The 21,284-nt window shown below is 41.8% G+C and overlaps 1 long non-coding RNA gene across 1 annotated transcript; it reads left to right on the top strand.

Moving 5' to 3' along the window:
* The first annotated feature begins 254 nt into the window (after window positions 1-254).
* LOC116739692 lies at window positions 255-20,293 on the top strand. Its single transcript, XR_004345681.1, has 3 exons — window positions 255-390; window positions 5,450-5,453; window positions 20,284-20,293. It is a non-coding gene; the product is annotated as an uncharacterized LOC116739692 (long non-coding RNA).
* The last annotated feature ends 991 nt before the right edge of the window (window positions 20,294-21,284 follow it).

The raw sequence follows: 21,284 nt of genomic DNA, 5'->3' as shown, positions 1-21,284 counted from the left end.
TTTGTGGTATGCGAGCCTCTCACTGTTGTGGCCTCTCCTGTTGCAGAGCACAGGCTCCGGACGCACAGGCTCAGCGGCCATGGCTCACGGGTCTAGCGGCTCCGTGGCATGTGGGATCTTCCCAGACCGGGGCATGAACCCGTGTCCCCTGCACTGGCAGGCGGACTCTCAACCACTGTGCCACCAGGGAAGCCCAGGTAGGAATTTTTAAAATTCAAGTGTAGCTGATTTACAATATTATATAAGTTACAGGTGTACAATATAGTGATTCACAAGTTTTACAGGTTATACTCCATTTATAGTTATTATAAAATATTGGCTATATTCCCTGTGTTGTACAGTATATTCTTTTAGTTTATTTCATACCTAATAATTTGTACTCTTAATCCCGTCTCTATATTGCCCCTCCCCCTTCTCTCTCCCCACTGGTATCCACTAGTTTACTCTCTATATCTCTGAGTCTGCTGTTTTGTTATTAAATGTAGGAATTTTAAAAGCTTAGAATGTTGTACAACAAAATGCAAATGATTTGTATTCCCTGATTTTGCTTTGCTGTATTGTCTGCTGTCTAGAATGAATATGCATAAATTATTAACAGGAAAGTAAAATTATGTAACAGGAAATTTTTTATTTTTCTAAAAAAAGTATTAATAAAATAGAATCCCTGCCTCTAAAGAGTTAAGTCTAACAGTCTTAACAAAGGAGATGAGAAGAGAAAACCTGACAACACTGCAGCAGCGTTCTGCAGGCTTACCTGCTATGAGAAGGGAACAATCACAGTGAAGAGGACTCAAGGAGAGATTCATGGAAGACATTTGAGCCACTCCTTAAAAGGTAGATATGAACAAACAAAAATGGGAGGAATGGGCATTCTTAGCAGGGAAAAGGCAGAGAAGAGGCTTGATCACACATGATCAACTCTTCTCTGTAAGCTGCCCGCCTTTCCCAGCCAACCATCATGCTTAGTTATCAAGTTTGTCCACACCTTTTCAAACAGCCTGCTCTGAATGAGTGCAAAGGGTGCACTTTCCATCCTGTTTTGATCTTGTTATATACTGGATGAGGGAAAGAAACATAGATTTGGCGCTAGGTGACTTATGAGTGAATTATTTTACAGTTTGAATTATTGGTTCTTGGCTGGGTTTGATTGGCAATTTTCGTCTTCACCGAATGTATCTGATACTAAAGGTTCTTCAATTCTCAAGGACAAGTGGGGATTTCCCACGCATCAGATTTAGCTCTTAGTTTCATGCATCTATAAAGAAAGCTATAAACTACAGAGGGCTCAAGCTTGTGCTGGCATAACATGGCCCTTCACAGCAAGGAAGTTACTGACTTTAAACCGGAAGAGTGACTGGCAAACAATGCTAGAACCCTATCTGCTGGAAGAGAGTCAGGACACTAGAAGTTCTGGAAACGGCTCTGTTCACCGCTCTGGAGCATGAAGTCCTGGAAAGTCCAAGTAGGCTGACTCTCAGAGAGGTGGCAATATTCACAGGACTTGTGCACAGGGAACATGAGAGGAAATGGAATTTCAAGTCAATCGAGACACAGGACCAATTAAAGAATTTACTAGCCACTATCTGCTTCCAACAGGCCCCACACACTTGGCCTCTCTTCAGCTTTGCCCCGCAGCAAAACAGCCAGGAGGACTTCCTCCGGCTCAGAGTCTCTGTCCTTAATGATTATATTTGGGTGACATTTGAGCAGTTAATTAGATAACTGGAAACTTAGTGCTAGTCCTGGCTCTTCACTAATTTACTTGGAGACCTTGGAAATGCGGGGTTTGGTGTCAGTCAGTAGGTCAGACCTTCTCTTCAGCCCCTACACCATCACACGTTCTACACACTCTCATCCAAAACACCTCTTTGGACACAGTGATGGTCAACAAGTGTGGCCCATTCTCTGACCTTCTCTGAGAATCTCAACAAAATGACCTTTGTATGTTTCACACCCCCAAGTCTTAAGGTTTAGGATTCTAGATTTAAATTATTATCAAAAGAGCACTGAAAAAAATAGACACACACACAATGATGCCTGCATATACTTGTGTGTGCTTAGACAATAACTGAAAAGATTTAAAAGAAGGTGCTAATGGTGGTTTTTCTCTAAGGAAGAGACCTAGAGTCTGGTGGCTAAAGAAACAGAGACTGACTTTTCACTGTATCCTCATTGAATTCGTTTACCAGATACATATTAAGTTAGGAATGCCAACTGACTGCATGTAAAAGAGACCTGAGAAACGGTGACTTAAGCAAACAAGGGATTTTATTATTCTTACTAAATAAGAAGTCTGGGGCAGGCTGTCCAGAGCTGGTACCATGTTATTAAGGACGCAGGCTCCTTCCAGCTCTCTGTTCCCCTTCCTGAGATTCTGGCCTGCATCAGGCGGCAAGCTCACAGACGGCTGCTATACCTCTGGGCACGACCCCTGTGTTTCAGGCAAGAAGGTGAAAGGGCAAAGGGCATTTCCTGCTGATTATGACCACTTAAAAGAGCTGTCTGGTAACCCTCCTCAGCTTACTTCTGCTTACATTTCATTGCTCAGAACTTGTGTGGCTCTGTCATTTCTGACTGCAAGGGAGGCTGGGACATATTGCCACCTCATGTAAAACTGGGGTTCTGTTAGTAAGAATGGAGAGAAAGGATACGAGCTTTGTAATTAGTAGTGTCTGTCATATATGTGTTGTCTTTTTAAAATTAAGACTTTGTCTTTTTAGAGAAGTTTTGGGTTCACAGCAAAATTGAGGGAAAGGTACAGAGATTTTTCATATACCCTCAGCCACCACACATGTATAGTCTCCCCCACTATTAATATCCCCCAGCAGAGGGTACAATTGTTACAACTGATGAACTTACATTGACACATCACAATTAGTGAAAGTCCATAGTTTACATGGGGGTTCACTCCTGGTGTTATATACTCTGTGGGTTTGGACAAATGTATAATGACATGTAGCCATCATTATAGTATCACACGGAATAGCTTCACTGCCCTAAAAATCCGCTGTGCTCTGCCTATTCATCCCATCCCTCCCCAGTCCCTGGTAACCACTGATCTTTTTATTGTCTCCATAGTTTTGTCATTTTCAGAGTGTCATGTAGTTGGAATCATACAGTGTTTAGCCTTTTCAGGTTGCATTAGTAATTAGATTAGTAATTAAATTAAATTAGTGATATGCATTTAAATTTCCTCCATGTCTTTTCATGACTTAATAGCTCATTTCTTTTTAATGCCAATGATATCCCATTTTCTTCAGGTACGGTTTATTTATCCATTTACCTACTGAAGGACATTTGGTTGGTTCCAAGATGCAATTATGAAGAAAGCTGATATAAACAACTGTGTGCAGGTTTTTGTGTGGACATAAATTTTCAGTTCCTCAGTGTAAGAGCATGTTTAGTTTTGTAAGAAATGGCAAAACTGTCTTCCAAAGTGGCTGTGACATCTTGCATTCCCATCAGCAAAGAATAAGAGTTGCCATTGCTCCACAATCTCTCCAGCCTTTGGTGTTGTCAGTTTTCTAGATCTGGGTCATTCTGATAGATGTGCATTGTCTTAATATATATATATATATATTTATTATATATTTTATGTAATGTATATATACATGTATATATACATATATACATGTGTATATATATGTATATATACATATATATTTTATGTATATGTACTTTATACATATACATACCAAAAATGCTTGAAACAGGGGAGAAAACAGTCACCATGAGAGAAGAGACTGTGTGACTGGTGGCGTGGGGAACTTAATGGACTCCCCCCAAGCAACACAAACATCTAACTGGTGAAAATCATTAAAAAATCATATAAAGTCTGGAAATTATTCTAAAGCCGTACAGCAAATGCATTTACTTAAGAAAACCTACTAAATCTCAGTAGGAAGAGCGAGAGCCTGTGATATTTGGATCATGTGCCCCTCCCTCCAGCTCCATGTGGTGAAAGCTTCATCCAGGCAGGGATTCTTTCTCCAGCGCCCATTCATCTGTGCTATGTAAAAGCCGGGCCTTGACCTGAGAGAGTATGGGTTTTAGAGATATTTCGTCCCAGTGTTTTGGCTTTTGTTTTGTTTTGAACAGCAGAGCTTATTTTTAAGAACTGCTTTTGTTCTCCTAGGATTGTAAAGCCCAGAGCCCCCATTATGACAGAAAGCAAGAAATAGGACCAAGAATTGAGATATCCAGGTTTAAGTTGCTGCTTTCTTGAGCAAATCACTTCCCCTCTCTGAATTTCCACTTCCTCAAGAGAAAAAACAAAACCAAAAACATTTAGGAAACAGGAAGACAACTCCGGAGAGTCCCAAAGACTCAAGAGCCATGATCTGACTCTGCAGCCCCACAGCCAACCCCTCCTGAATTCTGCTCCCTCTCCTCCCATCTTCTCTCATGATCTCTCTGTCTTTCTCTCTCACATCCATTAAAACGTTTATCTCCTGCAAAGCGCCGGAAGACGTACTGAACTGTGAGGATTTAGTATAGGTGGTTAGAGCTTCCAATACCTGATCATATCAGAAGACTTAAGGCAAAAATCATGTTCTAGTGGAACAGCTAAGAGCTGCATCTGGGAGGAAACAGAGGTAAGGAGGTAATTCCTACATAAAGGGAAACATGGGAACAAGAAGGGTGGGGCTGAAATAGACTTACAAGTCAAGTAGGTACATAAGTAAGTAGGTTTGCTTCCTCCCTCTTTCCTCCTACTTTCCCTACTCTCCTTCATCTCTTGGGAGTAGAAGAGAAAGAAGGAGAAAAGACCTCCAAAGCCTGCCATGTACCAGCCACTGTGTTGGGTTCTGTACAGCTTCCCACTCCTCAGTCACTCATATAGCACGTTCATGGGTTTTACCATGTCTACACACCAGCTGTACCATTATCTACTTAGTAGTTTTCTTTTTTTTTTTTTACATCTTTATTAGAGTATAATTGCTTTACAATGGTGTGTTAGTTTCTGCTTTATAACAAAGTGAATCAGTTATACATATACATATGTTCCCATATTTCCTCCCTCTTGCATCTCCCTCCCTCCCACCCTCTCTATCCCACCCCTCCAGGTGGTCACAAAGCACCGAGCTGATCTCCCTGTGCTATGCGGCTGCTTCCCACTAGCTATCTATTTTATGTTTGGTAGTGTATATATGTCCATGCCTCTCTCTCGTTTTCTTTAAATCAACTCTCTTGTTTTCTTTAACTTATATACCTACTTTAGCAGTCTACCAATCAATATCTATAGAATGGTTTGGTATGTTAGTTATTTTTCTAATGCGTATTTAAATAAACATATAACTATTAGAATTAAAAAAATATTTGTCCCCATGTCATAGTTACTCATGCCGCACTTCAGGGTACATCTAGATTAGCTCATTCAGTCTTTGCCGCTACTCTCAGCGGTAAGGTTAATGGTCCTCATCCTACACATGAGGAAATTAAGGTTCAGAGGGGTTAAGCAACTTGTTCAAGGTCACGAAACTAGCAAAGGCAGAGTAAGACTTGAGGCCACTTCTGTTTCTAAGGCCTACACTATTTCTCCTAACACTGCCCTGCAGTGGGAAGGGAGGAAGAAAGGAGCTCTACAAAAACAGGATCCTCTGCAGAGTCAGCGCATTTGGTCCAGCCATCCTGTTCAGTTCCTATGAAGAGCCAAGCACCATGGCCATTCTTGCCTCCCCTGCAAACTCCTGGCTTCCTCCGCCATGATCAAGCCCTGTGTCTGGCACAAACCCGGTGCTTGACTTGTTTGTCAAGCGGTGGCTCTGCTCCAAGGGCAGATTCTGCTGTGGCTGTCCTGGTGTCAAGGCTCCTAGGAGCCATCCTGAATCCTGCCCTTTTTGTTGCCATCACTCAGCACTGCTTTTGTTTCAGCTTCTTGCCCAGGCAGACAGGCCAAGTCTTTGCCCTCAAGTTGGGACTTGAGCAGGGCGTGGTATTTTAGGTAGTGGATTTATGACAGTAGGCATTTCTTCTGGAACAGTTTGACAGCATTCTTCAATCTTCTCTTTTCACCAACAGCATCTGGTTGCCTAAGGCAGAGAGGACACACGTGCTTGGTGAAGAAGGTCAGGATTCTCTGCTACCTCCCCCTGGGTCCCTTCGCCTTGGCTCTGCTGGGGTGTGTCCTTCTATGAAACTGAGAGAACATGGCCAGAGTCATGTGGGGACTTAGACTCGGCGTACCTCCTGCTACATTCTCAGCCCTGTCAGTGGTTGGCTCTGGGTTTGAAGGATGTGGGGTTGAGAGATTGAAGAAGAGTGTCAGGAGTAATGGGGCAAAGGAACTGATATTTATTATGGGCCTCCTATATGTGAAACACACTGTACTAGATACTCCATATCTGTTATCTTACTGAATTCTCTCAGTAACCTACAACCTTAACAAGTAGGTGCTATCATGCTCATCTTACAGATGAGGAAATCCAAGTCTGGAAAGTTAAGTAACTTGGTTAAGGCCACACAGCTATGAAAAGACAGGGCCGAGATTCAAACCCAGGTCTGTCTGACTCCAAAATCCCTGGTCTTTTCCCTACATCAGGCTACCTCATCTCTGGATGGGATATATTACAAGAGGCCTTGGAGATCATCTAGTTCAGGATCTCCCAGGCTGTGCGCCTCACAACAGCAGTTCCTCAGGGAGGAGAAGGAGGTCAGAAGATTTTGGAGAAAGTTGGTTTAAATAAAATCAAATTGATGTCTTTACTCTGGGACGTCTCAGAGCCTTTAATATTCTAACGTGTACATGAGCCTCTGAGAGGGAGCTGTAGTGTGCCTCATCATCCAAATTACTGTTTATTTTCATGCAAAATACAAAGAAACCTGTGTTTTTGGAGCATTTTGGAAAATATTCACCTAATCAGACTCCTTTAACTGTAAAAAGGGAAGCAGGAGACTTGCCCAGGTAATACAACAGGCTGAGGCAGGGTAATTCCCAGTACTCCCACAACCTCACTCTTGTCCTGCCTTCCTGTCTCCATGGAGAGGCTCTGCCCGTTTCATCAGTCATTAGGAATGAGGCAAATACCCAGCAGGTGCCAGGTGCTGGGGTCAACATGACACTGTGGAGAGGCAGCCACACGGCAGTGTGGTGGTGGTGTTGGCTACTCTGTGGCAGCACGTGGACTGCCCTTGAACCAGTCTCAGGGGCCTGGAGAAGCCTTCCTGGGAGGCTGAACAGCTCAGGGGACTGGGCTCCTGGGAGGTGCCACTACCACCCACGGGAAGCTGGAGCCTCTGCTCCTGGTCCACACCCACCGGGAACAGCGGGGCTGCCTTAGAACCTCCAGTCACATCCGTAAAACCCTTCCTTCTCTCATGGCAGTAAAAGAAGCAGAGATAGAGATTCCTTATTAACTCTGCTAACAGTGGTTGAAATCCCTCTGCAATGTAAGCTAAACATTCCTGGCCTGACCACAGAACCATCACAGAAAGTTAGAGCTGGAAAAGAGAGCTTGGTGACTAACTAATCCAGGCCAGGCTACATGCAGAAAGTGAGGCCAGGGGGCTGAGGTCTCGCGTCTCTGGGATCCAGCACTGGGCCCCCGCCCACAGTTCATGTGCAGTGTGAGACTGAAGCTATCATGGTGGGAAATCAAAACGCAGTGCTTGTGAGCCTGCACACCATCTGTGGGGACTGGGTGGAGAAAAGGGAGCACTGTATCCAGTGCCTCCTGCTATGGAGCCTTCAAGGTAGGTCCTTAGAAAGACAGGACTAGCTGCTCCAGACTCCAGGGAGCAGGTACTGGGCCTTTCTCAGACTCTCCCTCTCTGGCTCTGCGTGCCCTTCTTGTTGGGTGGGTGGGGATGTGGGGGGGTCACCTCCCCTCTCTCTGAGCCCGTTTCCTCATATCCAAGAAGGAGGAGGTTGAGTTTGTGATGTTTCTCTGTGGATGTTCAATGGAAGTGAGCTTCAAGTCAAAGGGCAAAGCATAGCTGACATCCTACTACCTCTCACTTCCCCTGCTCTATGGCCTCACCCATTTAATCCCTGGCCATTTACTGGGCATGTTTTCTCTCTTGAGGTTATAGAACCCATGTTCGAGAGACTCAAGGTCCAGGATGGGCAGGCCGTGCTCCTGGCAGAGTATAAATTAAATTACAACTACTTTGCCTGGGCAAGAATGGGCCTGATGGGGCTGCAGCCTGAGCTGCAGGAGGGAGAGCCAGCTTGCCCTGAGGGACCCTCTCAAGAGCTCAGCCCCTTGCCCTGTGCTGGGCCCACAGCCACAGGCACAGGCCAGGGCCAGGCCCTGATGGCTAGAGCGCTGAGGTATTGACACAATGTTGCCTGTTGCCATGATTACCCAGAACAGTCCTAGGACGTGGACCCTACCAGTTCTAAAGCTCTAAAGCTCCCTGAGCTCAGAGACCACCCTTCCATCCTGCACTCCCTCCCCTCTCAGTGGGCATTTTTCTGAGGTCAAAGGTAGGTGTTGGGTAACCGTCCGAGAGGAAGTGCCCTCTGCAGTTCAGACTATCTCTGGAGCCCAGCTCAATTCTGAAATTTGGCCAGGAGGATGGCCATGATGATAATGGGTCTGTAAACCGAATTCTTCTTGGAATGTTTTCAGGGACTACCCTCTGACTGGAGTTACTTGGTGTAGAGATGTTTAGCTGCATGAGACAGAAGCATCACGATTAAGGTATTCAGTAGCTGATAGGCTGTCACGTTGAAGAGGGATTCGCTTTGTGTGGAATGAGCTCTAAAGTAGAGGCACCTGAGTGGCAGGTTTAGCTCAACATAAGGGCCACACTTTCCAGAACTCAGATCAAGAGAAATAGTACTTCAAAGGATGCTGGATTTGTCCACCACTGCAGGACAAGTGGAGGCTCAATGACCGCGACAGAAATGTTTTGGAGACAGTTGGCAGACCAGCTGGGGTCAAGGGGGTTACACTAGATGGTCAATTTAAGGGCCCTTTCAGTGTGTAGACTTGAATTCTAGAAAATTCCTGAGAAGAAGATGCTTGCCCTTTGGGGCAGAGGTTGTCCAGTAGTGCCTGAATCCTTCCTGAAAGAAATAATTTCTCCAAAAACCTCTGGATTTATAGAAATCACATCCTTTCCCTCACCACCGACCATCATTCCTCGTTTAAGGCCTACTAATAAACACATGGAGCTCTCAACTTCTTTTAAGATTTCTCTCTTCACTTTTGAAATTCCTGGAGAATAAATAAGCACAGTCTTCCTTGTTGAGACGTCTGTCCCGTAAACTGGGATTTCGGTGCCAGGTGCTGCTTGGGCTGGGGGGGTGGGGTTAAATGTGTGTGTGTGTGTGTGTGTGTGTGTGTGTGTGTATTTTCCCCACTTTCTTTGCCAAGCTCGCATCATTTTACACTTGTGATTGATGGCTCATGGATTGATTCCTCTGTTTTGGTTTCTGATGAAATGATTAGAAATTTGGCTTCTGTTCACTGCCATCTTCACTCTACCTTGGGCTGTTTGGGAAGCAGAATGCCAATTTGACGTTTTTACTGCTCTTCCAGAGAGAGTGAATAATGGTTAGGAATGACTGGAGAGGCCTGAGATAGCCCCACATCCTTACAACATGGAAAGTCTGACGGTTTCCCCCAGTGATTTGCCATAGTGCAGGTTCTGAAACCAGATATCAAGGGAGAACTCACAGAGGAACATGATCATACTTGAACTCAGAAAATTCAGAAGGATTCAGTCTTGGGTCCCCCACTCTTTGGACCTCAACTTTCTCATCTGTAAGTTGGAGATTCATTTATTCATTAACTCAACAGAGCACTGTATGCAAGAAGTAATAACTTTCTCTACTTGTGGAATTGCTACATGTATGAGTTGAGATATGTCTGAAAAAGTTTTATAAATTATAAAGTACGTTGGAAAGAGAAGGGGTTGTTATATATAAGATGGGATCTAGAATATTTTTTCCTTTCTAATGAAGTCCATTATGTTCAGTTCTAGGGAAGTGTTTCTTAGCAATGATCCTACATCTTTTGTGGCTGACACCACTGGAAATAGAGTAGATGAGAACAGCTATTGTCCTTCCTTCCATCCCATCCAAAGTGAAAAGTCAACACATTTATGAGAGAATAGAGGATGACAGCCTTCTATGCTTCAGTTCTCTTCAGTTAGCTGAAAGTCTGCTTAACTGCTGGGATCTCTCTAGACACACAGTCTTCTAAGAAGCTCCTCACATGCCCCAAGTTGTATAAGAATTCAAGGCCACTTTTCTGTTCTGGGGAAGCTTAGGAAGATGTAGCGATCATAAAAACACAACAAAAACCCATCACTTAGAGACATCTTTGCCATTCACCATGGGCCTCTGCCTCCTCAACTTACCAGGAAGAGCTGTTGTGATGCTCCAATGAGACAATGTTGTGAAAGCACTTTGTAAAGTTAAAAGGCCAGGTACCAATGTGTCAGGTATTATTTTTCCATGCTTACCACCTGAACTTGTGGTAGCCCTTGTGATGCCTGCTTGTCTCCATGCTTCCTGACTACCAATCCTGGTTTGGGCTGCAACCACAAGTGATAAAACCTAATTTTCTGATCATTACCTCAATAATTTTCCAACACTTGTATTTTCTGAGTCATTCTCTCTTCTTCTAAATACGTGCAAGGATCATTCTCCCAACACGGAATTTGAAAGCTGATTTCACCTGCTAGTCCAGCTGTTTGGCTGATGCCACCCTGTTACCACAAAGTGTAGCTCTATTTCCTTTTTCTATTTAAGCTACAGTCATTCTAAGTCATAGCCACCTACGAGCTAATGAATGTGATTTTATTTCCAAGCCTTGATGACGGTTCTGAGACAGACGTTCTACTTGCAACATCCCCCAGACACGTTCTACTTAGCATTTCTAAAGCACTTCGTGTCACAAAGGAGTTTATGATTTGTTTTTATTAGTTCTTCCTTAGAACCTCCTTAAAAGTGTGGTCCATAAGACACTGGTGAAGAATTCAGGGCCCTGGGTGACACCATCAACATGACAAATCACCATTTCCATGGATAAGAGTTATATGATTAAGTCCTCCCATAAATTCCTATGGGGTCGATTAAGTTTTGACATTAATAATAAAGGGATTGTGAGAGGTTCATCAAACAAGCAATGAAAGTGACTGGTACTGATGGCCTTTCAAAACTCCACCATTAGCTCAAGTAAGGTAATGAGTTCCAGATGCATTTTCCTCCAGCTGGTACAAACATTTCTCTCCTTCCTATATGGGTATCTTAATTTTCTCAAAGGTGGAACAGGGAGTCTAAGGCCCTGAGAAGAGAAATGACTTGCCCACAGTCATTGAGTGAATCGGCTGCAGAGCCAAGACCACAGTGCTTGGTACAAAGTAAGTGCTAGATAAATAAATACTCGATAAATGAATTACTGATTGAACCCAAATCTGTTATGCGTTTTTCTCCGCTGACTGTGCTCTACAAGAAACTTTTTAGATTCCTACCATATTTTCTACTCTTCAGAAGTGAGGCTACTTTCCTCAAGCCTAACTAAGCTCTAGTCTTCACTGTCCAATATGACAGCCACAAGTCACATGTGATTACTGAGCACTTGAAATGTGGCAGGTCCAAATAGATGGGCTATACATGAATCTCAAATTTTGAAGGACTAGTGTGAAAGAAGACTGTAAAATATCTCACTACTAATTTTTTTATATTGTTCAACCAATAATGTTCAACCAATAATAGTGTGGATACACTGGGTTAAATAAAATATTATTAAAATCAATCACATTTGTTTCTTTTTTAATATGGCTACTGGAAAACTTTAAATTCCATGTATGGCTTTCCTTTGTGGCTTGCATTACAATTCTATTGAACAGCACTGCAATCTAGTCTATAGAAGCTTTAGAAAAAGAATTATATATTGGAGGGTTGGGGGAGATGAATAAAATAGGTGAGAGAACTTATGAGATACAACCTTCCAGCTATAAAATAAATATGCCACAGGGATGTAACATACAGCACAGGGAATCTAGTCAATAATATCATAGTAACCTTGCATGGTGAGAGATGGTAACTACTAGATTTATCATGGCGATTATTTTGTAATGTATAAAAATATCAAATCACTATGTTGTGTAAAAAAAGAAAAAAGCTTTAAAAATTAACAAAAAAGAATTATATATGAGTTGTTAACCTTTCAGTAAAAGCTCCTTTGTTCAGGCTATCTGAGAACCTAGGAAATAAAGGTGAGAGTAATTAACTTTCTTCACGACAACAGCAACAAAATTCCTCCTTCTTTTCTCTACCTTAACCCTTTCCCTAAAGTTTCCATTGCAGTCTCTTTAACCACATACCTGAAAAGCTGGGAAATCCACTGAAGTATTGCTGGGTGGCTGGCCAGCCAACCCAGGAAGCCAGACATCTAATCTGGCTTCTGAAGAACTACCATTCCAATCCAACTGTCACAGGCACAGAAGTCATATTTGAATGGAGGAAGTATTTTGGGGGTATACTCTTGGTGAACAAGTTTAATAACAATAATTGCCATAATAACTGACATTTTTATAGCAGTTTGCAATTTATAGAATACTTTCACATGTATCATCTCATTTGATTCTCATAACAGTTCTATAGTATGGGCATTACTATGATCCCGTTTGATAGATACAGACACAAAACTCAAAGCGATTAAGAGGTTAGCTTATGACCACACAGCTAGAAGGAGGTAGATGTGGTTGGAAACCCTGGCCTCCGAATACAGGGCTTTAGCTTGTATCTCAGGGGGTCCAGAATCCAGGGTGTGAGCTCCCACTGGCCTGACCGAGGGTTCAGAGGCCCCAGTGTCCCTCTTCTGAGTGCCTCGCTAGCATAGGTCAATAACAGAGGAGGAAAGGAAAGATTTAAGAGGTAGGAGAGAAGAAAGAAATTCAGGTAAGGGAACACAGATGTAATATCTTGATGAGAAACTTCCCTAATGGCACGCGACAATCATCACTGCAATGGTCTTTTATGTCGATGCACATGGAAAAGGAAGTGCTATCACGACCAAATGAATCCTTACTGACGGAAGTCCTACCAACTGCTGGGCAGAGGCTGGTATTACTATCTCCATCAGAGAAGTGAGGAAACTGAGGCTCAAAGGTGTTAAGTCCAATGTTCATTCCACCACCCTCAGTTGGTTTGTGCATCAATATACAAATCATATGTGTTTTTATTATTGCCATTTTTTTTGTCTTTACTCATTAATTACTCAATAATTATCTTATTTATATTCTAGTTTCTTTGGGTTTACCTTTTTTTTCCCTCTGGCTCTTAAAATAGGTTTAGGTTCTTTAAAAAAATTTTGGGGGGACTTCCCTGGTGGTCCAGTGGTTAAAAATCTTCCTTCCAATGCAGGGGATGCAGGTTCGATCCCTGGTGGGGGAACTAAGATCCCACATGCTGTGGAGCAACTAAAACCACGTGCTCTAGAGCTCTGGAGCCCGAGCACCACAGCTAGAGAGAAGCCCCGCACCACAACGAAAAGATTCCGCATGCCACAGTGAAGGTCCCATGTGCCACACATAGATGCGATGCAGCCAAAATAAATAAAATAAATATTAAAAAAAAATTTTTTTTTGTTTTCTAATGAGCGCACTTAAGGTTATGAATTTTTCTCCAGGTATCACTTTTGTTGCATCCATGTGTTTTGATTACTTCCATTGTGTGTGATAATATAAAAACCCATTTAATTAATGCTTTCATTAATACTTTCATATATTCAGCCCTAAGTATTTTATAATTTTCCTTGGCTTTCCTCTTTAACATGAATTATTTAGAAATATGATTTTTACCTTCCAAAAATAGTATCTATTTTTTGAATAGGTAATATACACACATGGTAAAAAATTAACGAGATATGAAAAAGTATGCAGTGAAATGTCCCTCAAAAGCTACATCTGTGTAATCCCATTATGATGAATAACAGAAAAGGCAAAACTATAGGGAGCTGCTACATAGCACATGGAGATCAGCTCCGTGCTTTGTGATGACCTAGAGGGGTGGGAAGGTGAGGGTGGGAGGGAGGCTCAAGAGGGAAGGGATAAATGTATACATATAGCTGATTCACTTTGTTGAACAGAAGAAACTAACACAACATGGTAAAGCAATTATAATCCAATAAAGATGTTAAAAAAAAAAAGAACCACACACACACACAAAAAAACTATAAGGAGAGAAAACAGATCAGTGGTTGTCGGGGCTAAGAGTGGTGTGAGGGCTTGGCTATAAAGAGCCAGGAGAAAATCTGAGGGGTGACGGAACTGTTCTATACCTGCATTGTGGTGGTGGTTATGTGGCTATAGGCACTTGTCAAAGCTCGGGGAAATGTTTACTAAGAAAGGTGTATTGCACTGTACGTAAATTACACATTAATTTCTAATAAATAAATAAATAAATAAAGTCTCCCTCCCCTCTCCAGAATTAAATGGTAGTTTTCCTATTCATCTAAAATTTGCGACTATGGTTTTTCTCCTCATAGAAGAGCAACCTCTATTTTAGTTACAAGGGAACTTTTAAAACTATCTAATTTTTTTAAAAGCTGATTATCAAAACAATATTCTGAACTACAACATGTCCTTCACAATCTCCACATTCTACTGTGATTCACTGGTAATAAATTATCCTGAACACATAGACCCCTATACCTGGGAGCTACAGTATGTTTGGGAATCTACTAGCACTTCCTGGAAATCTTAGGGCGCTCTGGCAAAGTTCTGTGCCCACCTCTCTGCATCATTGTTTGAAGTACAACTAGAAGGATCAAGCTGACATTGTGCTTAAGCTCTAGACATCATCAGCTCTGCTGTGACACGAGTTAAGTAATCATGGGAGAAGCTCACAAAAATGGCATGATTTTAATTATTCATAGCCAAATTAAAACAATCTCATTGTCATTAATATTGCTGGGTTATGGTAGCTGAACAACCAGGATTAAACAGGGAGTGGGTGAGGTACATCATTGGCATCATCATAATTCCTCCTGTGTACAGCAGACAGATGCGGTAAATGAAAACACTGCTTCAGGAGGACTATTTGTTAATGTAGTCTTCAACTTAATCCAGAAAGTGTTTAAAGATGCTGAGCCCTTGCTTAGTCATTAAGTACACAAGTGTCAATGGAAAAAGCTCTCTAAGCCTTGGTTTCTTCCTTGATAAAGTAGAGAAAATTCCACCCATGTCACATGTTACTAGAGAGACTGAGGGGGATCATGGATAGAGTCCCAGCACCAGAGAAGATTCCTTCCATAATCAGTGTATTTGTCAAGTAAGGGCCTCTGATTCTCCTACTGTAATGATGAGGGTAGCCTCTCATTCTAGTTCCTCGGGGTCAGGAGGTCCAAAAAAACTCTCATCTGTGAATTTCCCAACCAGTATCATATCAACACTGAATAAAATAATGGATGGATAAGAGCTTTGGACCATACAAAACACTGTAATGGCATCAATACCTCCCTCTCTCTCACACACACCCCTTTCTACCTGGCTAATTCAAACCTGCCCTTCAAAAGTCAGCTCAACCACCAGCTCCTCCAGGAATCCTTCCTGGAATGCGTGGCTTGAGCTTTAATAGCCCTCCTCTGGGCTTCCAGAGCCTCTCACACTACACTGTTATTGAATGTTTCTTGTCTGTCACCTCCTCTGATCTGGAGGGTAATGGTCCAAGTCTGCATCCTTCCTGTTTGCATCTCAGGGGAGGTATGGAGCCTGGCAGAGTGGGTATGCATACATGTTTATTGGCAGATTCTTACTGATGAAATTTAAGGTGCTGCTTTCACAAAGTCTCCCCCCATCTCTTGACCAGACATAATCTTGCTTTACTCCGAACAACTCAAGGCATTTTCTGTCTTCTTCTCTTGTGGGATTGTAGCAAGTCCCTTCACCCGCTGAGCCTGATGAAGGCAACAATACTCATGCTGATGCTGCGGGAGCAGAATGCTGGGAAGGTGCTCTGAAGGGATTGAGGGAGAGGAGCAACTGGGCGAAAGGCTTGAATTCTTTTTTTAAAAAAATTTACTTTATTGAAGTATAGTGGATTCACAATGTTGTGTTAATTTCTACTGTACAGCAAAGTGATTCAGTTATATACATATATACATTCTTTTTATATTCTTTTCCATTATTGTTTATCACAGGATATTGAATATAGTTCCCTGTGCTATACAGCAGGACCTTGTTGCTTATCCATCCCATATATAATAGTTTGCATCTGCTAACCCCAAACTCCCAATGCACCCCTCCCCCTCCCTCCCTCTTGGCAACCACAAGTCTGTTCTCTATGTCTGTGAGTCTGTTTCTGTTTTGTAGATAGGTTCATTTGTGTCACATTTTAGATTCCACATATAAGTGATATCATATGGTATTTGTCTTTCTGACTTCACTTAGTATGATAATCTCTAGTTGCATCCATGTGGCTGCAAATGGCATTATTTCATTCTTTTTTATGGCTGAGTAGTATTCCATTGTATATATGTACCACATCTTTATCCATTCATCTATTGATGGACATTTAGGTTGTTTCCATGTCTTGGCTATTGTGAACAGTGCTGTTATGAACATAGGGGTGCATGTGTCATTTGGGGATTTGGGGTTTTTTAAAAACATCTTTATTAAGAGTATAATTGTTTTACAATGGTGTGTTAGTTTCTGCTTTATAACAAAGTGAGCCAGTTATACATATACGTATGTCCCCATATCCCCTCCTCTTGCGTCTCCCTCCCACCCTCCCTATCCCACCCCTCTAGGTGGTGAAAAAGCACTGAGCTGATCTCCCTGTGCTATGCGGCTGCTTCCCACTAGCTATCTATTTTACATTTGGTAGTGTATGTATGTCCATGCCACTCTCTCACTTTGTCCCAGCCTACCCTTCCCCCTCCCCGTATCCTCAAGTCCATTCCCTAGTAGGTCTGCATCTTTATTCCCGTCTTGCCCCCAGGCTCCTCTGACCATCTGTTTTTTTTTTTTTTTTTTAGATTCCATATACATGTGTTAGCATATGGTATTTGTTTTTCTCTTTCTGACTTACTTCATTCTGTATGACAGACTCTAGGTCCATCCACCTCACTACAAATAACTGTTTCGTTCCTTTATATGGCTGAGTAATATTCCATTGTATATATGTGCCATATCTTCTTTTTTTTTTCTGCAGTACGTGGGCCTTTCACTGTTGTGGCCTCTCCCGCTGCAGAGCACAGGCTCCGGATGCACAGGCTCAGCGGCCATGGCTCACGGGCCCAGCTGCTCCGCGGCATGTGGGATCCTCCCGGACCGGGGCACGAACCCACGTCCCCTGCATCGGCAGGCGGACTCACAACCACTGCGTCACCAGGGAAGCCCTGTGCCACATCTTCTTTATCCATTCATCTGTTGATGGACACTTAAGTTTTTTCCATGTCCTGGCTATTGTAAATAGAGCTGCAATGAACATTTTGGTACATGACTCTTTTTGAATTATGGTTTTGTCTGGATATATGCCCAGGAGTGGGATTGATGGATCATATGGCAACTCTATTTTGAGTTTTTTGAGGAACCTCCATATTGTTCTCCATTGTGGCTGCACCAATTTACATTCCCACCAACAGTGTAGGAGGGTTCCCTTTTCTCCTCACCCTCTCCAGCATTTGTTATTTGTAGATTTTTTAATAATGGCCATTCTGACCGGTATAAGGTGGTACCTCATTTTAGTGTTGATTTGCATTTCTCTAATAATTAGAGATGTTGAGCATCTTTTCATGAGTGTGTTGGCCATCTGAATGCCTTCTTCTTCAGAGAAATGTCTATTTAGGTCTTCTCATTTTTCGATTAGGTTGTTTGTTTTTTGTTGTTGAGTTGTATGAGCGGTTTGTATATTTTGGAAATTAAGCCCTTGTTGGTTGTATCATTTGCAAATATTTTCTCCCAGTCCGTATGTTGTCTTTTCCTTTTGTTTATGGTTTCCTTTGCTGTACAAAATCTTGTAAGCTTTATTAGGTTTCATTTGTTTAGTTTTGCTTTTATTTCTGTTGCCTTGGGAGACTCATCTAAGAAGACATTGGTATGAATTATGTCAGAGAATGTTTTACCTATATTCTCTTCTAGGAGTTTTACAGTGTCATGTCATATATTTAAGTCTTCAAGTGCTTGAACCCTTGCTTCATTTTCCCTATGTATTCTTTTTCTGTGGCACCAGAAACACATTTTAGAGCTGAGTCAGGATTAACTCTCAGCCATACATTCACTTCCCTCCCTGATCTTGAATGCCTGACACTTCACAGGGCTGATTTCTTTTCTGTGGAGGTCCCCGACCTTCCCACTGGCTTCCTGTGGGTGACACACACCTTGGTGATTTCCCAGCATCTTCTAGAACAGCAGCTCTCATTCCTCATTACACATGGATTCCTAGAGAGTGTTCAAAGATTCCTCTCTGCAGCTCCAGTCACAAATTCTGGCTTGATCAATGTGACATGGGTCTGTGCATGCCCCAACTTACATGGGTCACAGCTGGGACCCCATTAGAGGAGGATAACATATCATTTAGAAAGTCAAACTAAATGGTCTCCAGAATGCCTCTAGCCTATAACCCTACATGTTTAAGCACACTGCCTGCTCCCCAGACATGTAGAATTTTAGAAGACAATACTGAGATGGCTGTTAGAGGTCAACAAGCCCAGCCCATTAATTCTAAGACTAGGAAACTTTGGCCCAGAGAAGGTAGGGGATGTGGCAGGACCAGAACTTGAACTCAGGTCTCCCAACCCAGGTTACTGATACTTTCATGACCCAGGCTGAATTTTGGGATAGTGACTAGTTCTCTGCACCAGGGGATTGGGTGGGAGAGGTTCTTAATATTTCTTTCAAAGGAACTGTGTGCTTTGGCCAAAGCTGTTCATGGCTGTTGTCCAGACAACGTTTTTTTTAAAAAATTTTTATTTTATCTATTTATTTATACAGCAGGTCCTTATTAGTCATCAATTTTATACACATCAGTGTATACATGTCAATCCCAATCACCCAATTCAGCACCCCCCCGCCGCTTTCCCCTCTTAGTGTCCATGTTTGTTCTCTACATCTGTCTCAATTTCTGCCCTGCAAACCAGTTTATCTGTACCATTTTTTCTAGGTTCCACATATATGTGTTAATATACGATATTTGTTTTTCTCTTTCTGACTTACTTCACTCTGTATGACAGTCTCTAGATCCATCCACATCTCTACAAATGACCCAATTTCGTTCCTTTTTATGGCTGAGTAATATTCCATTGTATATATGTACCACATCTTCTTTATCCATTCATCTGTCGATGGGCATTTAGGTTGCTTCCATGACATGGCTATTGTAAATAGTGCTGCAGTGAACATTGGGGTGCATGTGTCTTTTGAAATTATGGTTTTCTCTGGGTATATGCCCAGTAGTGGGATTGCTGGATCACATGGTAATCCTATTTTTAGTTTTTTAAGGAAACTCCATACTGTTCTCCATAGTGGCTGTATCAATTTACATTTCCACCAACAGTGCAAGAGGCTTCCCTTTTCACCACATCCTCTCCAGCATTTGTTGTTTGTAGATTTTCTGATGATGCCCATTCTAGCTGGTGTGAGGCGATACCTCATTGTAGTTTTGATTTGCATTTCACTAATGCTTAGTGATGTTGAGCAGCTTTTCATGTGCCTCTTGGCCATCTGTATGTCTTCTTTGGAGAAAAGTCTATTTAGGTCTTCTGCCCATTTTTGGATTGGGTTGTTTGGTTTTTTTAATATTGAGCTGCATGAGCTGTTTATATATTTTGGAGATTAATCCTTTGTCCGTTGACTCGTTTGCAAATATTTTCTCCCATTCTGAGGGTTGTCTATTCATCTTGTTTATGGTTTCCTTTGCTGTGCAAAAGCTTTGAAGTTTCATTAGGTCCCATTTGTTTATTTTTGATTTTATTTCCATTACTCTAGGAAGTGGATCAAAAAAGATCTTGCTGTGATTTATGTCAAAGAGTGTTCTTCCTATGTTTTCCTCTGAGAGTTTTATAGTGTCCAGTCTTACATTTAGGTCTCTAATCCATTTTGAGTTCATTTTTGTGTATAGTGTTAGGGAGTGTTCTAATTTTATTCTTTTACATGTAGCTGCCCAGTTTCCCCAGCACCACTTATTGAAGAGACTGTCTTTTCTCCATTGCATATCCTTGCCTCCTTTGTCGCAGATTAGTTGACCATAGGTGCGTGGGTATATCTCTGGACTTTCTATCTTGTTCCATTGATCTATGTTTCTGTTTTTGTGCCAGTACCATATTGTCTTGATTACTGTAGCTTTGTAGTATAGTCTGAAGTCAGGGAGTCTTATTCCTCCAGCTCCGTTTTTTTCCCTCAAGGTTGCTTTGGCTATTCAGGGTCTTTTGTGTTTCCATACAAATTTTAAGATTTATTGTTCTAGTTCTGTAAAAAACGGCATTGGTAATTTGATAGGGATTGCATTGAATCTGTAGATTGCTTTGGGTAGTATAGTCATTTTCACAATATTGATTCTTCCAATCCAAGAACATGGTATATCTCTCCATCTGTTGGTATCATCTTTAACTTCTTTCATCAGTGTCTAATAGTTTTCTCTATACAGGTCTTTTGCCTCCCTAGGTATTTTATTCTTTTTGTTGCAATGGTAAATGGGAGTGTTTCCTTAGCTTCTCTTTCAGATAGTTCATCATTAGTGTACAGGAATGCAAGAGATTTCTGTGCATTAATTTTGTATCCTGCAACTTTACCAAATTCATTGATTAGCTCTAGTAGTTTCCTGGTGGCATCTCTAGGATTCTCCATGTATAGTATCAAGTCATCTGCAAACGGTGACAGTTTTACTTCTTCTTTTCCAATTTGTATTTCTTTTTTCTTCTCTGATTGCCATGGCTAGGACTTCCAAGACTGTGTTGAATAATAGTGGTGAGAGTGGATATCCTTGTCTTGTTCCTGATCTTAGAGGAAATGCTTTCAGTTTTTCACCATTGAGAATGATGTTTGCTGTGGGTTTGTCATATATGGCCTTTATTATGTTGAGGTAGTTTCCCTCTATGCCCACTTTCTGGAGAGTTTTTATCATAAATGGGTGCTGAATTTTGTCAAAAGCTTTTTCTGCATCTATTGAGATGATCATATGGTTTTTATTATTCTATTTTTTAATATAGTTTATCACAGTAATAGATTTACACATATAAAAGAATCCTTGCATGCCTGGGATAAATCCCACTTGATAATGGTGTATGATCCTTTTAATGTGTTGTTGGATTCTCTTTGCTAGTATTTTGTTGAGGATTTTTGCATCTATATTCATCAGTGATATTGGTCTGTAATTTTCTTTTTTG

This window comes from Phocoena sinus, chromosome 15 (assembly GCF_008692025.1).
Source record: "Phocoena sinus isolate mPhoSin1 chromosome 15, mPhoSin1.pri, whole genome shotgun sequence".
Taxonomy (NCBI): domain Eukaryota; kingdom Metazoa; phylum Chordata; class Mammalia; order Artiodactyla; family Phocoenidae; genus Phocoena; species Phocoena sinus.
The sequence above is the reverse complement of the archived record's forward strand: the minus strand, read 5'-3'. Positions and strand labels throughout refer to the sequence as shown.